The sequence below is a fragment of the Symsagittifera roscoffensis genome, chromosome 1 (genome assembly GCF_963678635.1).
Source record: "Symsagittifera roscoffensis chromosome 1, txSymRosc1.1, whole genome shotgun sequence".
Lineage (NCBI taxonomy): Eukaryota > Metazoa > Xenacoelomorpha > Acoela > Convolutidae > Symsagittifera > Symsagittifera roscoffensis.
This window is the reverse complement of record NC_087062.1, coordinates 72,160,674-72,185,488: the sequence shown is the minus strand read 5'-3', so window position 1 is coordinate 72,185,488 and position 24,815 is coordinate 72,160,674. Positions and strand designations below refer to the sequence as shown.

At 46.0% G+C, this 24,815-nt stretch overlaps 1 protein-coding gene across 1 annotated transcript in view; it reads left to right on the top strand.

Moving 5' to 3' along the window:
• LOC134848617 (glycerol kinase-like) overlaps positions 1–24,815 on the top strand; it is a 124,701-nt gene that overhangs the window by 73,643 nt on the left and 26,243 nt on the right. The window lies entirely within an intron of this gene.

The window sequence follows — 24,815 nt, the reverse complement described above, 5'->3', positions numbered from 1 at the left end:
ACAGGAATGTGATCAACTTTTGTTCACAAGACAGCAGATTAACTTCAATTATGATACGGTCTTCGCTGCTTGCGATTATTTTTTCCGATCAGTTCTCTGCTCCTATCGCATCAACATGCTTAACTCGATACCGTCTTTGCTGAATAAATTTTTGCCAATGTCGCTAGTTCCACGAGACTCAATGATTAAAATTCGAAAAAAATTTCCAAAATGCAAAGCCATGCCCGTGATCGACTTTCACTAGCCATTCTGATGGACGAAATTCTATCCTACTATGAAGCCCAGCTTCTTACCGACGTAGTAAAAATCAAAGAAGGCTGGCTAATGAAAATTGCCATTCCACTAGCGTCACAGCAAACTTCAATTACGGTCTTCCATGCAATTCCAGTCCCGAAGCCACAGTATGAGATGCATAAAGCCATTATGTGGAAAACGGAAGCTCCCTACTTGGCAATATCGGAGGACAATATGGAAACTGCAGTGATAACAGGAAACGACCTGAAACACTGCCTTGGATCTTCAACGTATCAGATTTGCCACGAAATGATCCCTACTGAGACAGGACACGGATCATGCCTGGCAACTCTTTTCTTCAAAGGGAATCTGGACACACTGAAAGATGCGACACCAAACGGATCCAGTTACCATCCACTGAAAAGGCTGAAAATCTAGAATTTGGGGTATGGTTGATCACATCAGCAACATCTGCAAACACCCTCTTCGAGTCTGATATAGAATCAACAACCGCCAGCGGAATAGAGAAGTTCCCGGGATGCCATATCTGCATTGTAACACTGGGATGTGGGAAACAGTTACTAGGGCCTAATATAAAAATTCGATCTGATATAGCAACATACGAACAGGTCCCAGCAATCAAGATCAACGTCCAATTGCCGGACCCGATCTCAAACTTGTTAAGCGAATTGCCAGAATTGGAGGACATGCCATATTACTACTCAAAAACGGAAGCGGGAAGCAAATTATTCAAGGAAGTGTAACATTCGCCCGGAAATACATATCGACGGAAAATAGAGCTAAGCTATAAAACGACGGGCTAGCGTATAAACATAGCTCTACAAGTTTTTGACGGTCTCTGCCAAAGCCAGTTCTTTTGGTGGTCTTTCTAACATCGGCTCGACAAAACGTTACTGTTTCCGGCTTTGGTCAAAACGCTCAAATTAACTTAATTATATGTAAAATGTAGGGCGCTCATGGCTGGGTCTCAGTATCTCCAGACCACGAGTTCACTCCTAAAAACAGGGCTACTACTTTTTATTATATTACTTTTGTTTTTGTTCAGTAGATAAAAATCATCATCTCCATCAAAGATGGATCAATCCGCTCTCTTAACTCCTAGCTTCTCATTCTCTGAAAACGAATCTAGATGTTATTAAACTGAATTCAAAAACATTCCGGGAAGCTAATGGTTGTTAAAATATCGAGTTACAGTTCTCTCCCGAGACCCATCTGGATTCTGGAATCCGGAGAAATAACACTCTTTTTTCTTCTCGGAAGGCTGGACACGTCGTCCCAACACTCTTCCTGGTTCTCGTTAATTGCTCTTTAACGATTTTAGCAGCACAGTTGCTACAACTCGGATTGGTTTCTGACAATTTCTAATTTCTCTCTGTCGTTTTTTCGTTGTTGTTTTCACTGCGACTTTTGTTATTCTGTCTCTCTTTAATACTGTTTTCGTGTATGGGAAACAAAAAAGGCCACGTGTCGTTTCACGTCCAAATCGAAACTTCAAAAATTAGCATGTTTATTAAAACTAACCCTTCCCGATTCGTTCAATTGTTCAAATAACGTCGCTATTTCATTAAAATCATCAATTTTCCAGGCTAGATGTTCCAATAAAAATTCCTTTACAAAATTGCATTTTCGTATATTCTGGTCGAATGTCACATACTCCCCGGACAGCCCAATCAATGTCCTCATTGAGTCTCTTAGTCTTCGTCAAAATGGTACAGTGCTATCGAACAGAATTTACAAAATGTACCAAATCACTTTTATCCGCCTCATATCATTTCACTGCAGAATATAATTGGCATCATACCACACTACTATAGCCCTCCAAGCTCTTTCGTTAATCTGCACTTTCGAGGATATGAAATCAGATAAAACATTTTTTTTCTGACTTCCAACGTCAATGCCTGATTTAAAAATTTTCTCTTAGGTTTAAAACGTGTTGGGACACAGGACAATCCTGCCAACCAACAAGCTAAAATTATCCTACTATACTTCTTCCCTTTTGAAATGTGGTTGTTATCGGACCTGAATATTAAAATTAGGGAACTCGGTGGTTAGAAGGAACAATAAAATAGTCTCCCTTTTCAAGAGATTACTCAAGTCTTTCATATCACCACAAAAAGATCAGTCATTTTACTTGATTAAAAACAGTCATGCAGGCTAGAATATTAAATATGCTCTTCACTCAAGCCTTTCTAAATAACTAGTAAATGTCTCTAAAACCACTAACTAAAATCACAATGCAAATTTATATATGCAACAAATTCTCCAATCTTCAAAACTCAACTCACAGTTTTTCTTTTCAGTTTCAAAATGCATTGATAATGAATATATTTTCCTTCATGGCTCGATGGTTCTCCATGCACTTTTCATGTGAATCTACCACAAATCTAAAAAGGAGAGAAGTGACCCCACCTTACTCTTGACACCTCCACTAACACAAGAATCAAATGCCGGCTCCACTGACGCACGGATTGAAGACGCACTGAATGACGTGAAAGATTTTTCGAACAGAACAAAAATAGAGATGACAATGGAACTCAATAACGTGAGAGCTCACGCTTTCACCTTGCAAACATCCTACATCAACCAAGATGTTTCTAAGTCACAACCAGGACTTCAATCAATGAATGAAAACATAGTACCACTGAAAGAACATGTGCCATTTAGCCGGATTGGCACAGCGTAACTTTCCGGCACAACACGAAATTAGAATTAGAGGCCTTAGTGATTGAAAACTGTTGAAAAAGAGGCTAGAACTTTCTGAAATTTTTAACTTTCAAAATTTCGATTAGCGAATGAATATTTCTGAAAAGTACCAAAAATGGCCACTTTTTGACTGAAAAGTGATGAAAAACAGAACAACAACAAAATTGATAAGAGACAGAGGGTCAGAGAGACATAAAAAAACGAAGTCTCATCGTGACGATCACGCACGATAAGACACTTAACGGAAGTAATTAGCCAGAAAGGAGGCTTCAGTGGGAAAGGAGTAAAGAGCAGTACCCTCCCGTGCCCTTAATTGGGAGTAATAACGACGTTAATACGGTGAAATCACGGAAGCAGAGGCTCGGCCCCCCAGAGACAGTGTATGGTGAAGAACTATAAAGAACTGACTTTTTAGCTACTCTGATGCCATAAAAATTTGAATTAACACCGGTATTATTTGATATTTTAGATTATGAGTAGCTAGAAAGGGGAAAGGGTCAATTCATCTCCAATGGATTTACTATAGAACTGTCAAAAAAAGCCACGTGTCGTTTCACGTCCAAATCGAAATTTCAAAAATTAGCATGTTAATTAAAACTAACCCTTCCCGATTCGTTCAATCGTTCAAATAACGTCGCTTTTTCATTAAAACCATCAATTTTCCAATCTTCAAAACTCAACTCACAGTTTTTCTTTTCAGTTTCAATTGCAAAGTTAGTTGCTTTGTTTCGAATTTGAGTTTTTGGCATACAAAACAATTCAGATTTGAACTCGTTAGCAAGAATATTTGATGATCGACTGACATTGAAAAATGCATTGATAATGAGTATATTTTCCTTCATAGGCTCCATGGTTCTCCATGCACTTTTCATGTGAATCTACCACAAATCTAAAAAGGAGAGAAGTGACCCCACCTTACTCTTGACACCTCCACTAACACAAGAATCAAATGCCGGCTCCACTGACGCACGGATTGAAGACGCACTGAATGACGTGAAAGATTTTTTGAACAGAACAAAAATAGAGATGACAATGGAACTCAATAACGTGAGAGCTCACGCTTTCACCTTGCAAACATCCTACATCAACCAAGATGTTTCTAAGTCACAACCAGGACTTCAATCAATGAATGAAAACATAGTACCACTGAAAGAACATGTGCCATTTAGCCGGATTGGCACAGCGTAACTTTCCGGCACAACACGAAATTAGAATTAGAGGCCTTAGTGATTGAAAACTGTTGAAAAAGAGGCTAGAACTTTCTGAAATTTTTAACTTTCAAAATTTCGATTAGCGAATGAATATTTCTGAAAAGTACCAAAAATGGCCACTTTTTGACTGAAAAGTGATGAAAAACAGAACAACAACAAAATTGATAAGAGACAGAGGGTCAGAGAGACATAAAAAAACGAAGTCTCATCGTGACGATCACGCACGATAAGACACTTAACGGAAGTAATTAGCCAGAAAAGAGGCTTCAATGGGAAAGGAGTAAAGAGCAGTACCCTCCCGTGCCACTAATTGGGATTAATAACGACGTTAATACAGTGAAATCACGGAAGCAGAGGCTCGGCCCCCCAAAGACAGTGTATGGTGAAGAACTATAAAGAACTGACTTTTTAGCTACTCTGATGCCCTAAAATCTTGAATCAAAACCGGTATTATTTGATATATTAGATTATGAGTAGCTAAAAAGGGGAAAGGGTCAATCCATCTCCAATGGATTTACTATAGAACTGTCACCAAAAAAATAATAAAATAGGATATTCGAGCCGTGTTTTTGATAGCAAGCACGTAGTCTGAGGATCCGAAACCCATTTATGTGGTTGTGTTCGCATGTAAACGAAAGCTGATTAAAAGTCGTTTGACTGATCGCCTGAAAATAATAACTTTTTGCTTAGCCCTAAAGACACCAGAAAACCAACTGGCTGTGTAGTGTTTGGGCGAATGTTACATAGACGTTTTTTTGGCGCTCCTGGGTGGGCCTGTTAAAGGCATAAGATCATCATGATCAGCAAACGTTTCAGCGACGAACCCTCTGCTCCGGGCGTATGCCCGAGTTAGAGGCCATAATGACTTTTGTTGTACTAGGGGAAAGGTTTCGACCCTCCGCCTAGTACTATTCAGCTTTTTAACTTAAATAAGACCAAAAATTCCAGGGGCAAAAAATCCAAAAAAGTGACTGTTTATATGTTGTTTCCGGACAAGATGTGATCTGACCTTCCTATTTGTTGTTGTTTCAGATTAATTTATATCTTCTCTGACCGAAAGATTGGGTGTTTGGTGGTGGGTTAGGTACCCTCCCTCGAATGTTGTTTGAGTATTTAAGCACGGTAATGGTGATTTTGCCGGTGACCGAACGGTAGAGTGGCAAGCTGACCGACGTGTTCCAGACTCAACAAGGGCATCAAAGAGTACATCCACAACGACTGTTGGGTATCGTTGATACAATTTTAGTGTCGTTCGGGAACTATTTCGTTAATACTTAAGAGGCGGGGGCACAATTAGCGCGGTCCGGTTGAACCCTCCATCGATTGCGAAATTCCGAGTTAAGGGTCTTAATTCGGGTAATTTGGTGCAAAAGAGGGTATAGTAATACTCATTAGTGACTACTAATAGATAATTATCCTTACAACATATTACTTATCTCCTATTCAGACCCGAGAAACATCCCAATTTTGTCGAAAATTAGTGATTTTCGACCAAACTCTTGACCGCCAAAATTTTGGATATCCGAGCTTTTCCGAGCAGCAAAAAGATTTTATACAGGGAGTTACTACGTAGTTCAATCACTCTAACTAAAAAACTGCGTGAAAAAGAAGTTCTGTCAATCTGTTTTGAGGATCGAGTTTTTGAGTTAAGGCAATAAAAATTTTTGCGTTAGGAGAGTGCTAGCTTAAAGTGCTCGGTTGCCAGAGAGATTTTTGAGTAACCCTCCGAACAGCTCCGTGGATAGAGCTAACAACTTAAAGATAGGAAAAGGGAGGAATCGAAGGGTCGGAATTCGATAGTTTTTGGCCAATTTTTTGTTTCCAAACCAATTTTGATCCAATTTTTTGCATTATTCCAGTGCCGTACAGGGCTACTACGATCGTTTCAGTTATTTTTAGGCAATTTCAATAAGAATTGTGAAAAAAGTCTTTCAGAACCTGTATAGGTGGTGGAAAAAGGCCAATTTGACGAACGCGTTTGTGGCAATTTCTCAAAGACTAGTCAACCGATCGGAGTAATTTTGGTATCACGTCGACGTTTTTTACCATTTTTTTGGAACCCTCCGAATTAACCCCCCGGAGTCAGCTAAGCCCCCAAGCAACCCTCCTTGGTGGAATTTTTCCACGAAACCCTCCGAGGAAGTTAAAACAACCCCCACAGAGAATTTAGCTGGTTTCAACACTTTCCGAGACTAGTTGGAGACCCTCCTAAGTGAGATTTGAAAAAGTTTGGATTTTTGAAGGAACCCTCCGAAATAACCCACCGGAGCGCATTAAGCATCTTATTGACCCTCCTTAGTGAGTTAAAGGGGACCCATCGAAGTCACTTGGGTGACTAAGGTACCCTCCGAAGTAACCCTCCGGAGTAAGCTTAGTGTCTTAACAAGCCTCCGAATTAACCCTCTGGAGTGACTTAAGCCCCTTAACAACCCTCATTATTAAAAACTTAGGGGTAAGTTCCGGGGCAATTTGAGCAACTAAAATACCTATTTAGAGTCGGAATAAAAGGTCAACTACCAATGGGCGTGCATATTAGGAATATAGGAGCCCATTTGATTTGGAAATTCGTGATGAACTTTGGATTCTAGATCGGGTTCATCAGAGGTACCCGGACAATTTTTTTTAGATTGTTATTTTGGTAGTGTGGTTGCCTTGAGCTACTTAATAGGAAAGCTCGGGCAATCCGGGAACATATGAAAGAAGACCTCTGTGAGTGTATTAGGCAAGATACACTCACTTGAGAAGAAAAGTTGTTCCCCGCTCTCGTGCACTTGGAGCGTTCCGAGTGTTGGAGAGCTTTTTTATAGACTTTAGAAACTTTTGATTAGAGGTTGCCTTGAGCTACTTAGTAGGACAGCTCGTTTGGAGTGTTCCAATCGAGGTAAGTCTTTTTCTTTAAGACTAAGTTTTATTTATCTATTCCTGAATCATCACTGCTCTGTTAGAAAATATTAAACGAGGCAGTGATTTGATACAAGTATGGCGGTAAATTTTTTACTGAACGAAACGTCGCTGTCTCCTATAGGATATTCTTATCTGATTATCAGTTTTGTTTTGTATATCGACTACATCTTGTGAAAGTTTTGTGATACTGTTATACTAGGTAATTGAGTGGAGTTGGTAGACTTGAGAAAATTTTTCGAATTTGATTTTGAAATTTATGCATTGCCGTCAAGTTTTTTTTTATCAGACAGCATGCAGCGCAGAGACTCGTTAGGAGCAACAACTAAGGTTCCCAGGCTGAGTACGGGGACTACACGAAAGTTTAAAACACAGCGTAGCCAATCCACGGTTAGCAGCATTTCCAAGTTTTTTGCTGACAAAGCAACGACTAAAGGTCAAGCTGATCTTTCAGTGAGCGGAATCGAACTAAGAAGCGAGAAAAACCTCGATGGCAATCAAGGGCGAAGTGTTGAAACCGGAAAGGCGAGCGAGACGCTTACGGACCCCTTCGAGGAAGGGGATCAAACGCTGATCCGACCGGACCACCACCATCACGCGGAACTGGAAGAGACAGGCGAGGACTTTGAGCGGGAGGAAGTTGAAAGAACGGAGGCGGCCTCGGAGCGTTCCGAGGTTGAACAGCGAGAAAAACTGTTGTACAGGGGAATGTCCAATTTCGAATTTTTCGATTTTGATTTTGAAACTTGTGCATTGCCGTCAAGTTTTTTTTATCAGACAGCAAGCAGTGCAGAGACTCGTTAGGAGCAACAACTAAGGTTCCAAGGCTGAGTACGGGGACTACACGAAAGTTTAAAACACGGCGTAGCCAATCCACGATTAGCAGCATTTCTGAGGTTTTTGCTGACAAAGCAACGACTAAAGGTCAAGCTGATCTTTCAGTGAGCGGAAGGGAACTAAGAAGCGAGAAAAACCTCGATGGCAATCAAGGGCGAAGTGTTGAAACCGGAAAGGCGAGCGAGACGCTTACGGACCCCTTCGAGGAAGGAGAGCAAACGCTGATCCGAACGGACCGCCACCATCACGCGGAACTGGAAGAGACAGGCGAGGACTTTGAGCGGGAGGAAGTTGAAAGAACGGAGGCGGCCTCGGAGCGTTCCGAGGTCGAACAGCGAGAAGAACTGTTGTACAGGGGAATGTCCAATTTCGAATTTTTTGATTTTGATTTTGAAACTTGTGCATTGCCGTCAAGTTTTTTTATCAGACAGCATGCAGCGCAGAGACTCGTTAGGAGCAACAACTAAGGTTCGAAGGCTGAGTACGGGGACTACACGAAAGTTTAAAACACGGCGTAGCCAATCCACGATAGGCAGCATTTCCGAGGTTTTTGCTGACAAAGCAACGACTAAAGGTCAAGCTGATCTTTCAGTGAGCGGAATGGAACTAAGAAGCGAGAAAAACCTCGATGGCAATCAGGGGCGAAGTGTTGAAACCGGAAAGGCGAGCGAGACGCTTACGGACCCCTTCGAGGAAGGGGAGCAAACGCTGATCCGAACGGACCGCCACCATCACGCGGAACTGGAAGAGACAGGCGAGGACTTTGAGCGGGGGGAAGGAAGTTGAAAGAACGGAGGCGGCGTCGGAGCGTTCCGAGGTCGAACAGCGAGAAGAACTGTTGTACAGGGAAATGTCCAAATCAGAGACTAAGAGTAACAAGTGGAGAAAAGAATAATCATCTGTAGTCAGCCAGAGCAAGAGTGCAAGGATGTCGAGTATAAGCCCGAGGGAGGAACAAACGAGTTCGAAAGTCAAGAAAAGCTGAATGTCTTTGTATGATGAGCGCATGGCGTCACTACAAACTGAGGGTTTATCTTCCAGTTATGACCATCCGGAGAGAACTCATTCGGATGTGGACTTCACGCCGTGCCCAAGGAATCATAAGAGCAAAAAAGCATTGTCCAACTCGCCGACCGGACCGATGTCTGATGGGATAAGCATAGGAGTATCCTCGACGTTCGAGAGGTTCATGACGCCGATGGGCACGCAAAAGGGAGGCGCGTCCTCAAGTACCAGGATACAACCCCAGTTGACCTCATCTTCTCTGGGTCTCACCCCGGTATCGGGGCGGCTGGCGATATAAGTGACATCTTTGCTGGTGTAATGACGTGCCTTGAAGAGTTGCGACGAGACATGACTAATGGAATATATCGTTCAAAGAAAGAGCTCACCAGGGTCAACAGAAGTTGCAAGATGAGCTAAGATAGGTGAAGTCACAGGCGAGAGTCGATCAGGCCCAATTGATTCGGAACACCGATCAATGCCTAGCGGAGAGCTTGGCTCAAGCTACGACGGAGTCAGAAGAAAGAGAAATTAAGATGTCAAGAGAGATCGAGCGACTTTTGAACGATCACGACAATACCTATGCTCATACGATGACTAGCCTGGAGAATTGGTTGGATGCCAAATCTGACGTGATAATGCGGAAGCTTGACGAGATCTTACACGGAGGCAAACGGCAAGAACGTTCCGCCCTAAGGGAGCGCTCACGCCAGGCAAATGACAGAGACGGAGCCCGCAGCTATGCCGGGGCCCAGCAAAGTTCGAGAACGAATTATGAATCTAATCAGATGGAAGGACCCAGGCAGCAGCATCGAGGCCAGGTTGGACAAACCCGGTCCCGCCGAAAACGGATGCCACCCCGGAGACACGATTGTCCACTGTGCCGCAAGTCAGATCAGTGCCAGATCTGACTACAGTCTCGCAGGACACAACGATGTATGCCTCGATGTTTTAGCCTCTGAATAGATCTCTTGAAACATTCATCACCAAGCTCTCGAAGTCAACCGAGAGAGGAAAAAACGAGTTCGAAAGTCAAGAAAAGCTGGAAGTCTTTGTATGATGAGCGCATGGCGTCACTACAAACTGAGGGTTTATCTTCCAGTTATGACCATCCGGAGAGAACTCATTCGGATGTGGACTTCACACCGTGCCCAAGGAACCATAAGAGCAAAAAAGCATTGTCCAACTCGCCGACCGGACCGATGTCTGATGGGATAAGCATAGGAGTATCCTCGACGTTCGAGAGGTTCATGACGCCGATGGGCACGCAAAAGGGAGGCGCGTCCTCAAGTACCAGGATACAACCCCAGTTGACCTCATCTTCTCTGGGTCTCACCCCGGTATCGGGGCGGCTGGCGATATAAGTGACATCTTTGCTGGTGTAATGACGTGCCTTGAAGAGTTGTGACGAGACATGACTAAAAGAATATATCGTTCAAAGAAAGAGCTCACCAGGGTCAACAGAAGTTGCAAGATGAGCTAACATAGGTGAAGTCACAGGCGAGAGTCGATCAGGCCCAATTGATTCGGAACACCGATCAATGCCTAGCGGAGAGCTTGGCTCAAGCTACGACGGAGTCAGAAGAAAGAGAAATTAAGATGTCAAGAGAGATCGAGCGACTTTTGAACGATCACGACAATACCTATGCTCATACGATGACTAGCCTGGAGAATTGGTTGGATGCCAAATCTGACGTGATAATGCGGAAGCTTGACGAGATCTTACACGGAGGCAAACGGCAAGAACGTTCCGCCCTAAGGGAGCGCTCACGCCAGGCAAATGACAGAGACGGAGCCCGCAGCTATGCCGGGGCCCAGCAAAGTTCGAGAACGAATTATGAATCTAATCAGAGGGAAGGACCCAGGGCAGCAGCATCGAGGCCAGGTTGGACAAACCCGGTCCCGCCGAAAACGGATGCCACCCCGGAGACACGATTGTCCACTGTGCCGCAAGTCAGATCAGTGCCAGATCTGACTACAGTCTCGCAGGACACAACGATGTATGCCTCGATGTTTTAGCCTCTGAATAGATCTCTTGAAACATTCATCACCAAGCTCTCGAAGTCAACCGAGAGATGAGAGATGTCAAGAAGGAGGACACTCAAAAAGCCAAAGTCATACAAGGACGAGTCAGATGGTTGCATCGACACTTGGATAGAGGTGATGAAGTTGCATTTTGAAGAAGAAAATCTCTCAAAGAAACAGGAATTCAGCGCATTGACAAGCAATCTAGAAGGTACCGCCCTAAGTCGCGTGATGGCGAAAAGGACTAATGAACGAGACAGCGCTCGCAAGATATTCGACATCTTGCTGAATCCTTTCGGCTCTGGTGTACAAGGGCATCAAGCTATGGTCGAGTTTGAAAAGAGGCGTCAAAGAGATGAAGAATCCATAAACAAGTTTTTGGATGACCTTGAGTTGCTCAGAAGGAGGAGCAATCCCGACGAGAGAATATCGGAGCGAAACTTGGCAATCGCCTAGAAGTTCATGGATGGAGTGAAAAGTGGAGAGCTGAAAATTATGCTGGCCACACACGTCACCCTGTCGCTTGATCAGATGCCCACGCCCGATGTCGCATGATTACTTGCTCATAAACCCGAGGGCGCAAAACCGTTACATCAATTATGGCAACTACAGCGGGACAAACACTGGTGCGAACTCCAGTTGGTACAGACCTCGTGACGACATGGATAAGAGGAGGTCAAGTGCGAAATGTGGCTGGATGGATCACCATGTTTCCGCCTGTTCTACTTACAAACAGAACGTGAAAGCGATAGGCTACTTTCTCGACGACGTTGATGCGACCGACGAGGACCACGAAGAGTACGTGAGAGGACTCATAATGAATTATGGGCCGAGGTGCTTCTTCTGCAACTTAAAGGAACACTTCAAGTCTGATTGCACTCAATTTTGGGATGCGGTGGCGGACGCGAAACATCCCCCCATGAAGATGCGCTTTCGGGCGTCAAAGCCAGCCGAGCACGTCTGATGAATGAAGCTGAGTCTCGGAGGAAAGAGGCGACACCGAACACATTTACGACTAAGAAGGTGAAGACCTTGCCTGATGAGGCGATAGCCTCGAGCCTGGAGGCAGAGTCGGCCGGCCCGCTCAAGGTGGATTATGGGTTAGCGGCACGGACCGCATTACATAATGTCCAGCAGGAGCTAGCCACGAAGGAAGTTGAGCAATGGGTAAGGTCGGAACTAGAAAGAACAGATCTTTGGTAAAAAATTGACATTCTAGGGAAAACAACGAAAAAAGAAGAGAAACAGGATCCCAGGAAACAGGGACTAAAACTAAAAGTTACATCGGGTAAAACTTTTGGCGTGACGAAAGAAGGAACGAAGTTAAGATCCTTTATTTCAGTCGCAGGACACCATGTGGTCAAGAATTTGAGTGAACCGTCCAAGATCACGCTGAAAAACCTGGACATTTATGCGGACTACCTGAGGGAGAAGGATCCCAACTTGGACTCCAGGGATTGCCAGCGCTGCTTACGACAGGAGGTCCGAGACTAAAGACAGTAGATGGACATTACATCAAAGTCCATGGCCCATATCCGATTCTGATGAACGTGGACGGCATTAACATCTACACGAAGGCTCACGTGATGACGCAATGACCAAGTAGGTCGGATATACATTGGTAGAGAAGTGCTTAAGGTGCGACGAATCGGACATAACGCCATGCTTGAACAGGATGCAGTTCACATAGGTTGAGAAGCCGATCTGGCAGCACATGTGCTGGATGTGCAGGGCAGACAATTTTCCGTAACAGAACTGTTAGACACTGGAGAAGTGGTCAGCGTCATGCCTTCAGCACCTGGACTGACATGGGCTTTGACCGGTGGGATCTGATAGCGACCAATATCAGACTGGCAGCTGCCAATCAGGGAGCAATCTATGTGACAGGAGGGACCCCGATCATATCACTGCAGCTTGGAGGAAGACATCTTTGGATGAGCTTCCTAGTGGTGAAAAATCTGGACGAATCCGATCAATTCATCCGGGGAAGGGACTTGGTACGCAACTTTAATGTCACGACCGACCTAAGCGACGGGTTGATCAGGATCAAAGACCCTGAGAGGAAGTATGAAAAGAAACCTCTTATTAAGATCTTAATTAACCTGGCAAAGGTGCCAATTTTCATGGATCGTAACGTTAGATTGAAGCCAAACCCAGCTGCAGTAGCGACGTTTAGGATGAGAAACTTGAGGGAACTCAGTAATAACCGACAGGTGTGTCTGGTACCGAATTCAAACAGTAAGAGCTCGGCTGTTTTAGGAAGAAGCTTCTCACCCACTCAGAACGGACTGTGTGTGATTGTGTTGTTGAACACGGAAGCAACCACAGTGACAAAACAGCGAGGAAAGAAACTTGGCTACGCATTGCTTCTGAACAAAGACTTTTAGGGTGCGGAGAAATTGAAAAAACTTGATGTAACTAAATGACCCTTGCACGCGAACCAGGAATGTATAGCGAAGAGAATAAATGAATTAAAATCTTTCAAGAAATTGTTTTCAATGAAGTCGGAGACAGATGATGGGTTGTCTAGTTGTTCAAACTTTTCCGAGAGACCAACAGAAACAGAGTTATCTGCAAATAAGGATGTCCTGCCCGAGATAGAGCATCTGAGGGGTACAAAATCGGATAAGGAACTAGATTCACTCAGGGCGGTGCTAAATTGGAATGCAGACGTTTTTTTGAAGCATAAGGCCGACTTGGTGAAAGTTTGTAGAACACGAGATTGAGATAGAAGAGGGCTCGGCACCTCATAGAGAAGGAGCGAGGAGAATGACTCCACACAAATCAGAAGCGTGCAGGAAAGAAATCGAGTTGTTGATGGATTACGACATGATCGAGCCGTCGAAGTCCCTGTGGGCTTGCGGCGTGGTCATGGCTAAGAAGAAAGGGGGCAACTCAGGTTTTGTTGTCGTTTTAGATACTTGAACGCGGTGGGTGACGATAAAGGACGCGTACCCGATTCCCCGTATCGATGAGAGTATCTACAAGTTGGGGGACGCGAAGTTCTTTACGACGTTGGATTTGGGCTCTGCGTTCTGGCAAGTACCACTCAGAAAGCAAAATTGGGAGAAAACGGGCTTTGCGTACGAGCTGGGATTGTTCCAGTGGAAGAGGATGCCATTCGGATTGTGCAACGCGATGGCCATGTTACAGCGACTGATGGCCCAGGAACTCACGAATGTAACAAAGAAATAAGGGAACCTAATCATGTGTTAAGTCGATGATGTCGTGATAGCAACACCAACCCTGGAGGATCATATAGAGAGATTGGATGAGGTGTTTACTTGCATGAAACAGGCGAGCCTGAAGTGTAAACCCTCCAAGTGTGGATTCCTCAGAGACTCCATAAAATATATGGGCTACCTTGTCTATAAGCATGGAGTAAGACCGGATCCCGAAAAGGTTGAAGCGGTCTTGACCTGGAAGGCACCTAAGACAGACAAGCAACTGATGAGCTTTTTGGGGTTTGCCAACTATTATCGAGAGTTCATCAAAAGGTATGCCGATAAGATATACCCCATGCAGCAGTTGACGAGAAACAAGGGTAAAAAAATTTACTTGGAATGACGAGGCACAAGTTTCATTTGAAAACATTAAACGCGAACTTGATGGCATGCCAACAAATAAGGGGATGGCATGCCAACAAATACTTAACCAGGAGCAGTAGTGGAACGTGAGAACGGTTCTCCGTCCGATAGCCTATGGAAGTAAGGTCCTGAGCGATACTGAAATGAAGTGTGGCGCACCAAAAGCGGAAATGTTTGCGGTTATTAGTGTCTTGGGAAAATACAGAGCCTACTTGGGGAGTGCTCCCTTCAAGTTGCGTGTGGAGAATTGTGCTCTCGCCTGGCTGAAAACCTAATCAATGGACCAAAGTTATATTGGTCGTTGGATCGTGCGCCTGGATGTATACCACATGATCATAGAGCACCGTACCCGCGGCAAGCACCAGAATGCTGATAGCCTCAGTAAAAAGACAGAATTCTATGAGCGACTAGAAGAGAAGCAGGCTAACCAAGCAGAAATCAAAGACGGATTTTCATTCCTAGATAAGGAGACCTACGATAAACTACCACTCACTAGGTGGCTGGACAAATCAGAGCACCCCATACTAGGAAACCCTGAACTTCCGGTAGAGACGGGCGCTGAGATAAAAGTTTTGGCCAGGAATGAGCCTTTTCCGCTAGATCTACTAGTCCGATCCAATCTGGTACAGCAAGAGCTTACCAGGCTGGGGTATAAACAGCATAGCCCTGCTAAATAGGACAGTGAACGTGGCGCCGGACGTCATGGCGAAGCTCCGTGACTTGCTAGATAGAGAAGTGGGTAGGCATAATCGTAAGTGGATGGACGCCATGCAGCGGTTGACCATCACTGAGAGAATAGAGAAAAGGCCAGTGACCATTCGCAGTCGAGATAATGATCGGGATTGCCGGTCGATAGTGAATCAGCTGGTGAACTCAATGCTGAAAGATGTCTTGTTGAAGACTTTGTTCACGGAAAATCGGATATCGACTCATGTCCAAGCCACTGAAGAAGCCAGGGTTGAGTCAAAATCCAGATTTATGAGAAAGGTACATTTTACGGATGAGTGGGAAGAATATGAGCCGAGCTCGGATTGTTCATCCGGGGACGAGACACTGTCCGGGGGGTCAGGCACTTTCGAGCCCGGACAGGATGACTTGTCCGGGGAAACAATGCTAGGACAACCAAGGGACAGAATGTTGTCCGGTGAGCAGGATTCAAAGCAACCGAGGGACAGAATTTTGTCCGGGGAGTCGAGAAACATCACAGACAGATGGAACATAATGATGGGGAATCCATCGGCTCGAGTGACGACTCGAGGTCTCAGTCCTGGGAGAACACATCGGAAACTACATCCAATTCTGATGTTTTGGAGATTGCGTATCATTCCTTGTTGGTGGAATGGAAACAGCGCGGTTTGGACCGGGAAATGCATCAGGACCCGGACAGAGACAGGTATACCTCCGATGAGGATGGCACTGTTGTGGATAATGCCGCAGATGAGCTCGAACTGATAGCAGTGTCGAAACGCCCATCCAGATTACTCCTCATGGTACGGTCGTCCGTACCAGCCTGGAACCATCTGTGCGGGAAGCAACACCTTTGAAGAAGATATGGTGTGTCAAGTTGATGGATGATGCCCATGCCCGGAGATAATAAGCGGACATTTAAACGAGGTATAGGCGTATCTGAAAGCCAGATACCGGCTGTCGTATCTCCTAAGGGCTCAACGACATTATACAATGAAGATCAATCTGAAGAGATGGATCGAGAACGGAGCACCTGACAAAAGAGATTTAGAGGAAGACAGCTATAAGATCTTGAAGCCACTTTATCTGAAGAGAAACTATTTTTTGAAGCTGAACAAACACGAAATCATAACCTGTAAAGGCAAAGAAGAGGACAAGGTCCTTTACAAGTATAATTCATTAGTGTTACCACAGTTATACCAGACCGAATTGCTCTTTCGTTCACATGATCAAATGGGCCATCAAGGCATGGGCAAAGGACAAAGTGTACAACAGGATACAGAAACGGTTCGAATGACCTGGTTTGAAGAAGGCTTGAGAAAAGTGAATCTCGTGCCTGTCGTGTCAACAGGCGAAGGACCCAGGAAACTGAGGTTCCCCCTGCAGTCAATAGAGTCATCGGGATTCAACGAAGTGAAGCAAATTGATCATTTGAAGTGGTGCAAGAAGATATGCATGACAGCCACGGGCTACAATCAAGTGCTCGTAACGACCGATCATTTTACGAAATACGCAGAGGTAGCACCATGCATAACAGCGTCAGCGGAAGAAACGTGAGATCACTTGATAAATGTATGGATAGCGCGACACGGCTGCCCCATCTCATTCCAATCGGACAATGGCAAAGCATTCGTGGGTGTTCTCACGAAGGAGTTAATGAAGAGGTCGCAGGTGGCACAGGCCCACTCGACCACTTATCACTCACAAACGAAAAGCCTAGTTGAAAGGCAAAATCGAACGTTGGTATCCATGTTCAGAGCTTATTGCTCACGCTACATGGATGACTGGGATAGACCTTTGCCGCAAGTGATGGGCGCTTACAACAGCACAGAACATTTTATCACGGGAATAAGTCCGCATTTGATGCTAACTGGTCACGAGAAAGCTCGTCCATTAACTTTCTTCTACCCTGAGTACGAAGGAAAGAAAACATCACCGCAAATTTACGTGCGTGATGTTATTAGAAGACAGCAGGACCTCAATGACTTATGCAGGAGGAATACGCAACAGCCGCAAATTGGACAAAAAGGAGATTTGATAAAAGGACTGCGGATGCAAAAGCTTACTCGGTCGGAGATTATGTCTGGGTGTTCCAGGAAGTGGTTCCACCAAAGGGAACCAAAAAGTTAGTGAAAAAATGGCGCGGTCCTTTTCAGATAACAGAAGTACACCAAGGAGGTCTTTTTTATCGATTGAGCACCGGACGAGAAGCTCATTACGAAAACATCAAACCGCACAATGCCTCATCAGAGGACTGGTGCATCCCAGCTGACATTCAAGAGGGAGACTATTTGATAAGGGATTCTGCCAGCGAGGTGAATGAAAGAGGCACGCGTGACAAAAACGACGGGATGAGGTCGTAGATGAGTGTGATCTGCCACTAGATCTGGAAATGACCGAGATTCTGGAAGTTGACGACGAAACTCTTCCATATGCAGAAGAAGACTGGAACTGCCCAGAGCAAACAGAAATTGACAATGGAGTACAGCTTGACTTTCCCTTCACCATGGAAACACGCCAGAACAAGAAAGGAAGGAACAAGAAAAAAGTATAGCCCGTATGGCGAGGATTTCGTCATAGACAGGATAGTTTTAAGCGATATGATGGACTCGCTGATGGGACTGGAATAGCGGTGCCACAAGAGATCGACATAGTTAATGACATGGATCAGGATTGGATCGACGATCGCTCCAATCCAGAAGTGGAGTTCAAACCAGAGGTGTAGCAGACTCATGAGCAAAAATTAACGAAGTTGCGAGTGCTCGAATGGCTCCATGATCTGCCGGTAGATCCTAAAGAGACAATCTTGACAATTCAGGATGTCGATAAAGACGGCATCAAATACGTCAGCCAAACAATACCAAGTCCAACTGGGTCGCTCCAGATGGTCCTCTGCGCGTTCCGGAATCCAACCTCAATCTGCTTGATTTTGGGCGATCGACGGGGACGTCGATGGATGTTTTTGTCCGGTAAGTGGGGTAAGACTAACCCACTCCAAAAACCAGATCATTAAAAAATTAAAATCGGCAAGGGAAACCGGTGAACTGGAAACGGAGGGCGAGAACGCTAAAAAACCACCTTTTGGACAAATGTTTTAATCTTATTTTGACCAACGAAACCACTATTCAAACAATGTCGTCATAAAGGACAGCGATTTCATGCTCACGGAACGTACATGCGCTATAGCAATAACTGCGCTTGTAAGCTTCAAAGCAGCACTAGCGGCCGACTTTAAAAGAGAATATAAGAGTATAAAGTTTTCATGGAAACAAAGGTCTGATGTGGGAGGGATGATAGCGCTGCCCCTGTTGCATCACAGATATCGGGGAAATATCAGTGTTTCCTGGTTACTAAGGCCACTGATAAGCAATACGTGAATCCAGAGAGCTTGGTATTGGCCTTCACTCGACTTAGGGATTTTCTGGTTGCGAGAGGAGTGACCTCTCTCTCGTTACCAGTCAATGATCCCAATAGGGGAAAGCTACATCCAAGACAGTTGTATGCCCTTGTACACATGGTTTTTTCGGAAACTGACATAGAGGTTTACTTACATAAAAAGTAAAAAGTACTATCTGCGCATATGCTAGGAGTTGCATTCAGCGATAAGAGGTTTTTATCAAGTTCACTTTTTAGGCATTAGGATTAAGTTTTAGGTTAACTGTCAGGGATTAGATTGTTATGTGATAGTGTTGATGTGTGGTATTCGAATGTTATGTTATTGTTAGGGTATGTTTCATGTGATGTTTGTATCATGAAAGCCTGGAACACTCCAGGTACGAAAGGTGACAGCGCTCATTTGTGTTATCTTGACAAGATCGCAGGTGAACGATCCACCTTGATGCTAGTTTTTAAATCAAGAACGAAAAAGAACTTCAAGGGATCGTTTTTAAAAAGACGTGAATGATGTTTAATCCTGGAAATGGAATGGCATGAAATGATGGTTTCAAGTCGTGACTTGCTTTTTAGATCTTAATTGATCCAATTTTGTTTATTGACTTTGAAAAATCAAAAGAATACGACGACAAGATACATACGATAGAACGATGGGTGACACAAATGAAATAATGGAATTTGTCTCAGCGAGTCTAGGAGCAACTCTGGACGAGATATACCAGCGGCTGATTGACTAATTCACAAGAGGGCACGGGACTGGCGATGTTTGTGGTCGCGCTCCTCAATGCGTTAGGACGAGAGGGTCGAGGGAATCGCCCCACTTAAGTAGTGTTGATTGTGGTCTTTGGTGAGTCCGGGACCGCCGAGAGAGGTCGAAACCGACTGATGAGATGACTGATTAGGACGATGAAAGGTCTGGCCACGATTTGGCTCGTGAGCCGGGACTAGGCGAGCAGAGGGATCACCGGCTAGGTGAGATGATCATACCTGTTCAACCAGTGCAGCCGCTCACCGGAGCGAAAAGACTACGTGATGGGCCGGGCCTGTCACACTCAGCAGATTCTCCAACGGCTGCTCCTCCACTGAACAGAGTAAAGTTGAGTGAGTTGGAGATCCAGACCTCGGAGACTATTGAGACCCTGGAAAAGAAAGAAAAGGAACAGAGGGAGCTGTATGCCAAGCTGGAGGAGTACAGGGCGATAGCTCGAGAATGAGACGAGTGGAAGCAGAAGTTCGAGGATATCAAATAGCCTTCAAAGAAGAAGCGATAAAACACCTGAAAGAGTTATATATGGCAAGAGTGAGCCAAGTGTCACCGGAGGTTCTGGCGACAATGAACTCCTCGGATGGACCCAGGGACACACACGTCCCATGACGAAGTCACAAGAGCTGTGCGCTCCGAGAGAACCCGGGGCTCCTCAGCAGACATCACAGTCTGCTCCGAGTCCGAGGAATACGACACCGGATCCTTCAGACACCTATTTGGCTCCCCAGTTTCAGGAGTCATACAATCAGTTGGCCAGAGCAGCGATGAATGAGATCAACAGGACCACTGGCCGAATACTGGGTAGGGTGGTCCCTTCCCAACGACTTGATCATTCCTTGAGTAGCTCGGAGCGAATACCTCGTGCCATAGTAGCAACGGGAACTACACATGGCGGAACGACTCAGAGATCTCGCGTAGTGGACGTCCGGAAGAACCTAGCGGTGCGCAACCTGTTCGTGCAGGTAGCCGCTGAGCATCCTCGAGCTTGTTTGAACGGCATGAGCTGGAACCCTGCCATAACCAACCAGGTGATTCCCCCAGGGAGTCGTCATTTGGTTGTTGGAGATAGTTTAGTGAGGGATCTGAACGAGATTTTTGTGAGTGGTCAGGTCACTGTTCTATCTTTTGGAGGGGCCTCCGTGGCTCAAATCATCAAGATGATGGAGTTCCAGGGCGAGGATTATCTAGATACGTTGGTGATAATGCTCGGTACCAATGACGTTTCAAGGGTCACTGTCACCCCAGAAGGCAAGTGGGAGCCCCTATTGGTCTGCCTTCTGAACGAGCTGAAGGAGAAATACCGGCCCAGACTCGTGGTGCTGTGCACGATGCAGCAGAACCCGGAGGTGGGCACGCCAGTGGCGGATTTTTTTAACGGAAATGTGACCCGGTGGAACGATATGACCCGCAGTCTGGTGAGAAGCAATCCCAGCGAGATTGAGTCATCTCGCGCTCACCAGAGATGGGATACACTTCAACACTCAACAAGGGAGACGCTGGATAAACGACGTGTTTCAGACAGAGATATGGGAAATGGAGCAAGAATGGAGGACCACTTCGACTGGAGGAGGTAGAGTGAGGGGTAATGTGCCGGAACCACTCGCAAGTCGCCTCGTGCTCCTGGCAATGGAAACGGGTGCAACCGCTCCCGTTGCTCCAAGCTCACTTTTGAGAGAAAGTTTGGGGACTGCTCCTCCCCCTAGAAGACAACTGTCGGAGTGCCGACTTGGGAGGCCAATTGATCAAAGTCAGACTAGCTCTCAAACTATGTCGAGGGCGAGTAATCCGCCCGCCACGGCAACTCCTGCTTCTACAAGAAACCCATCGATGAGCGCCACGCCGGCGGAAGGAATTGAGCTGAGCAGCGTGCTGCTTTGGAACCGTCCAGATCCCAGCAGTTGGGGACAGTATAAAACAGATATGTCAAAGAACTTGAACATGAACACATTGACATGTCGAGTGGATGCAAGGAGGATGATGGATGGAGATGGCCCACAGTGTCGGGATTTTATCGAACACCGGGATTGGACTGGCTGTTAGCGGAACAGGAACGGTTTAGCTCCGCGACCACGCTCAGGTTCGTGGACCTTAATGGTTTGCTTCAGGACAATACCTTTGGACCCTTGAATACCCGATCTCTTACGGACGTCCGTCGGAGAACCAGGGAACTGACACCACCTTCCCAGAGGGGCAAGTTCCTGAAAGAGAATAAGCCCAACAACAAGCATCATAGGATGTATAGGCAGTTTTCTAAGCCAACGGGCCAGGCGCCTGGTGATTACTCGAGAGACTATCCTCGGGTGACCTCGGCGGAGGGGACGATAGGCGATACGCGGGACTGAAGTCACCAGTGGGTGACAGCCTGTTTGCTGCCTATGATCCCCTGGATATAAAGGCTGCCAAATATCTGATAGTGGCCAGTTCAGATTATCTCTACATACCTCGTTCTCTCTTCTGACCCGACGTGATTTTCTTGACAGCGCCTAAGTTGGAATGGGGGCAATCAGTGGGCATGACGATAAGCGTGCGGAGGACGATCAGTATGGATCAGCAGGTGTTAGTAATTGCTGATTAGAGGGCTGTTGTCCCGTCTGACAGATGGAACAATCCCGAGCAATGATGTCATAGGGGAGGCTATAATGACGTTGTTCTCAGCCATGACCGAAGTAGAGGCATCAGTGCAGCGACACTTCACCAAGAATGTGATGATGATCATTTTTGTGTTATCACCGGGGAACGCCACATTGCCAGAACCCTTGCAATTTGTGTACACGATGGTCACAACTCTAGCAGAGGGACGATTCAGCGTTATTTTACCCGCGCAGAACAGAATAGTGGACCCCCAATAACTTTTACCCACCCCGTTTTGAGCTTCCTGTCATCTAGACGGACATTTCCGAAGCCATCCGGGGATTTGAGGATTGCAGCCTAACTCGGTTGTTACTGGATGAAGTTCTGGGGTTGGAGATGTCCACCTTCGTCAAGTTACTGAAGTTGAAGCAAGGAGTAGATGATGATCACTTGTTAGTGCAACAGGTGGCCAATGACCTCTGGTTCATACAGATGGATTATGCTAGGAATGAACAGTGGAGGACAGTCAGAAGAAATATGACATAGGCAGAAGAGGACCTCATGGCGTTGGCCTTGAGGACGAAGCCACACACCAATTCATGGTTGTAATTGTCGCCAAGAGTGTGTACCCTTGTAGAAGATGCGTTTGAGCATGCACCGGCAGTAATCAAGGAGATACACGCTTATCTGAGAAACTTGTTCAATGAAAGGGAGTTGGCCGGAGGCATGATGTTACAATTAATGCAAGACCTGAACACGATGTCGCTAGATAGATTCCAAACGGATATTTTGGCCACGAGGGCACAATATGAGAGATCTGACGCTATCCTGGGTGGAATGGGAGTGGGATAGACGCCATCCTTTCTTTCCACGTGTTTTCCGAGGGCCTCGCGGAATCTGATTGCGAGCTTCGTCAAAGACAACATCCGAAAACTGTCGATTGGTCTGGTACTGGCACTGTATGCGACGTTTGGTCACGAGAACTTTGTGAAGGGACCTGCGAATTTCTTCACCCAAGCATTGGCGGATCTGAGTTTGGATGAACTCCTTACCCTGATCGCCATGACATATGGTCGGTTGGGCGATTTGTTCGTGCTTTTACGCTTTCCGGAACAACTGCAGGGAGCGAGTCGAGATTTCAGCGCGCAGTTGCAAAACCACCTCATACAGGAAAATGAAGGATTGGAGGATACTCTTGCTCCAGTACCTCCGGCAACAGAATAGGAGTGTCACAGGAGAGGACAAGGTGGCAACGGGAGCGAGTGATTGCAAGCAGTATTGTGGCAAGCCCTTACTGACAGATCCGGCTGTGATGATTCGGATCGATCCGCTGGCTCTGGTCCATGGACTAAGGGAGTTCGTCACTGTGGTGTACGGACCTGTGATGTCAAACGTGTTCCCAGATGTACAAGTGAAGGCATACAGGAACTCGACGTTTTACGTCAACTTAATCGCCGTTGAGGAATGTTCGGTGGTGAATTGGGTGGAACAGAAAAAGTTGAGAGGATTGACCAGCGACGAAAGGTTATTCGGAAGAGTAGCGGAGCCGGGATGGATGTTGATGGACTTCAACGACAATTTAAAATGCAGAATGGGCGGCGACGACCTTTCCCATATCCAGCTTAATCCTAAGCGATGGAATCTGCGACCAGTGGTGAAGGATTCAGGAGAGGGTCCCAGTTTGGCCGGAAGCATATGCACACGTCAAGGAGAATCAGCAAGTGTGGCTTTCCGGGTCCAGGCCGCTGCCGGACCAAGGCATCCGATATACACCGATAAGAAGGATGTTGTTGGGAGTCACGTCTCCTGCCATTGCCCTTCGCATCGGAGCGGCTCGTGATGCAGAAGAGAAAATGCGGAAATTGAGTGAAGGGATGGAGCCGCGCTTCATCAGTTGGAACGTTGCGGCCATGCACACGTTTGACTTCACGTTTCCTGATGCAGGGATCCAGAAGAAGATCAAGGCGCCACCTTCCAGGAGGCCAGGGGTTTCCGCTGACGTGTGAAATGATGTGTGCACACCAGCCAATGATTGGTCACGATTGAAATGGCCTGGAGAAGTGAAAGTGATACTAATGGAAGTGGCAAAGGAGTGCAGAGGACGCCCGTACATGAAGTTCGACGGACTGGCGCCATATGGCGACGAATCGGTGGAAGTCCTGGTGAATGACGAGTTATTCTATCACGCAGGGGATCTAACCGTACCGGCGCGGCCGGATCAGGCATGAGTATGGCACTGGACTACCGGAGTAGGGACATGCAGAAACTGTTCCAGGAATCACCAAGGAGAAGAAGAATCGACGAGACTATGAGGGTATCCTTCCTGAGCAGGTTCCCTGAAGAGGAGTGGGAGAGATACCAGAGTGAGCTTGAACAAAAGGCAGGAGTGACCTGGAACCGAGTGACCTTCATGGAAAGGACATGGGACTTGATACGCACGTACGGACGCAGTCCGTAATGAAGGTGGGGTTGAAACAACCCATCATGCGCGAGGTTCTAGGAAATTTATTGAGCTCCATAGAGTCTGATGTTCTGACCGAGTCAGTTACGGAGGACGGTGCCGATGATCAGCAGATCGCGAGAAAAATACCCGTCAGGCGAGCCAAGAAAAGGCTGAAGAGGTTGAAAGGAAGGATAGAAAGCAAGACTGTGAATCAAAAAGTGGTGAAGTCGAAGGCCAATGCAGTGGTGGCCTCGTTTGCAAAACTAGCTCGTCCGAGTGAGAGTGGACAAGGAGATGGAACGACGCTGGCCGGGGGAGAAAAAGAGAACTTGATACGCCCTATGCTATATCAGGTTTGACATCAACAGCCACATGATCGAAGAAAGGCGCACGGACTTTCGCGGTAACGAAGCTCGAAATGGAAGTCATCAGTC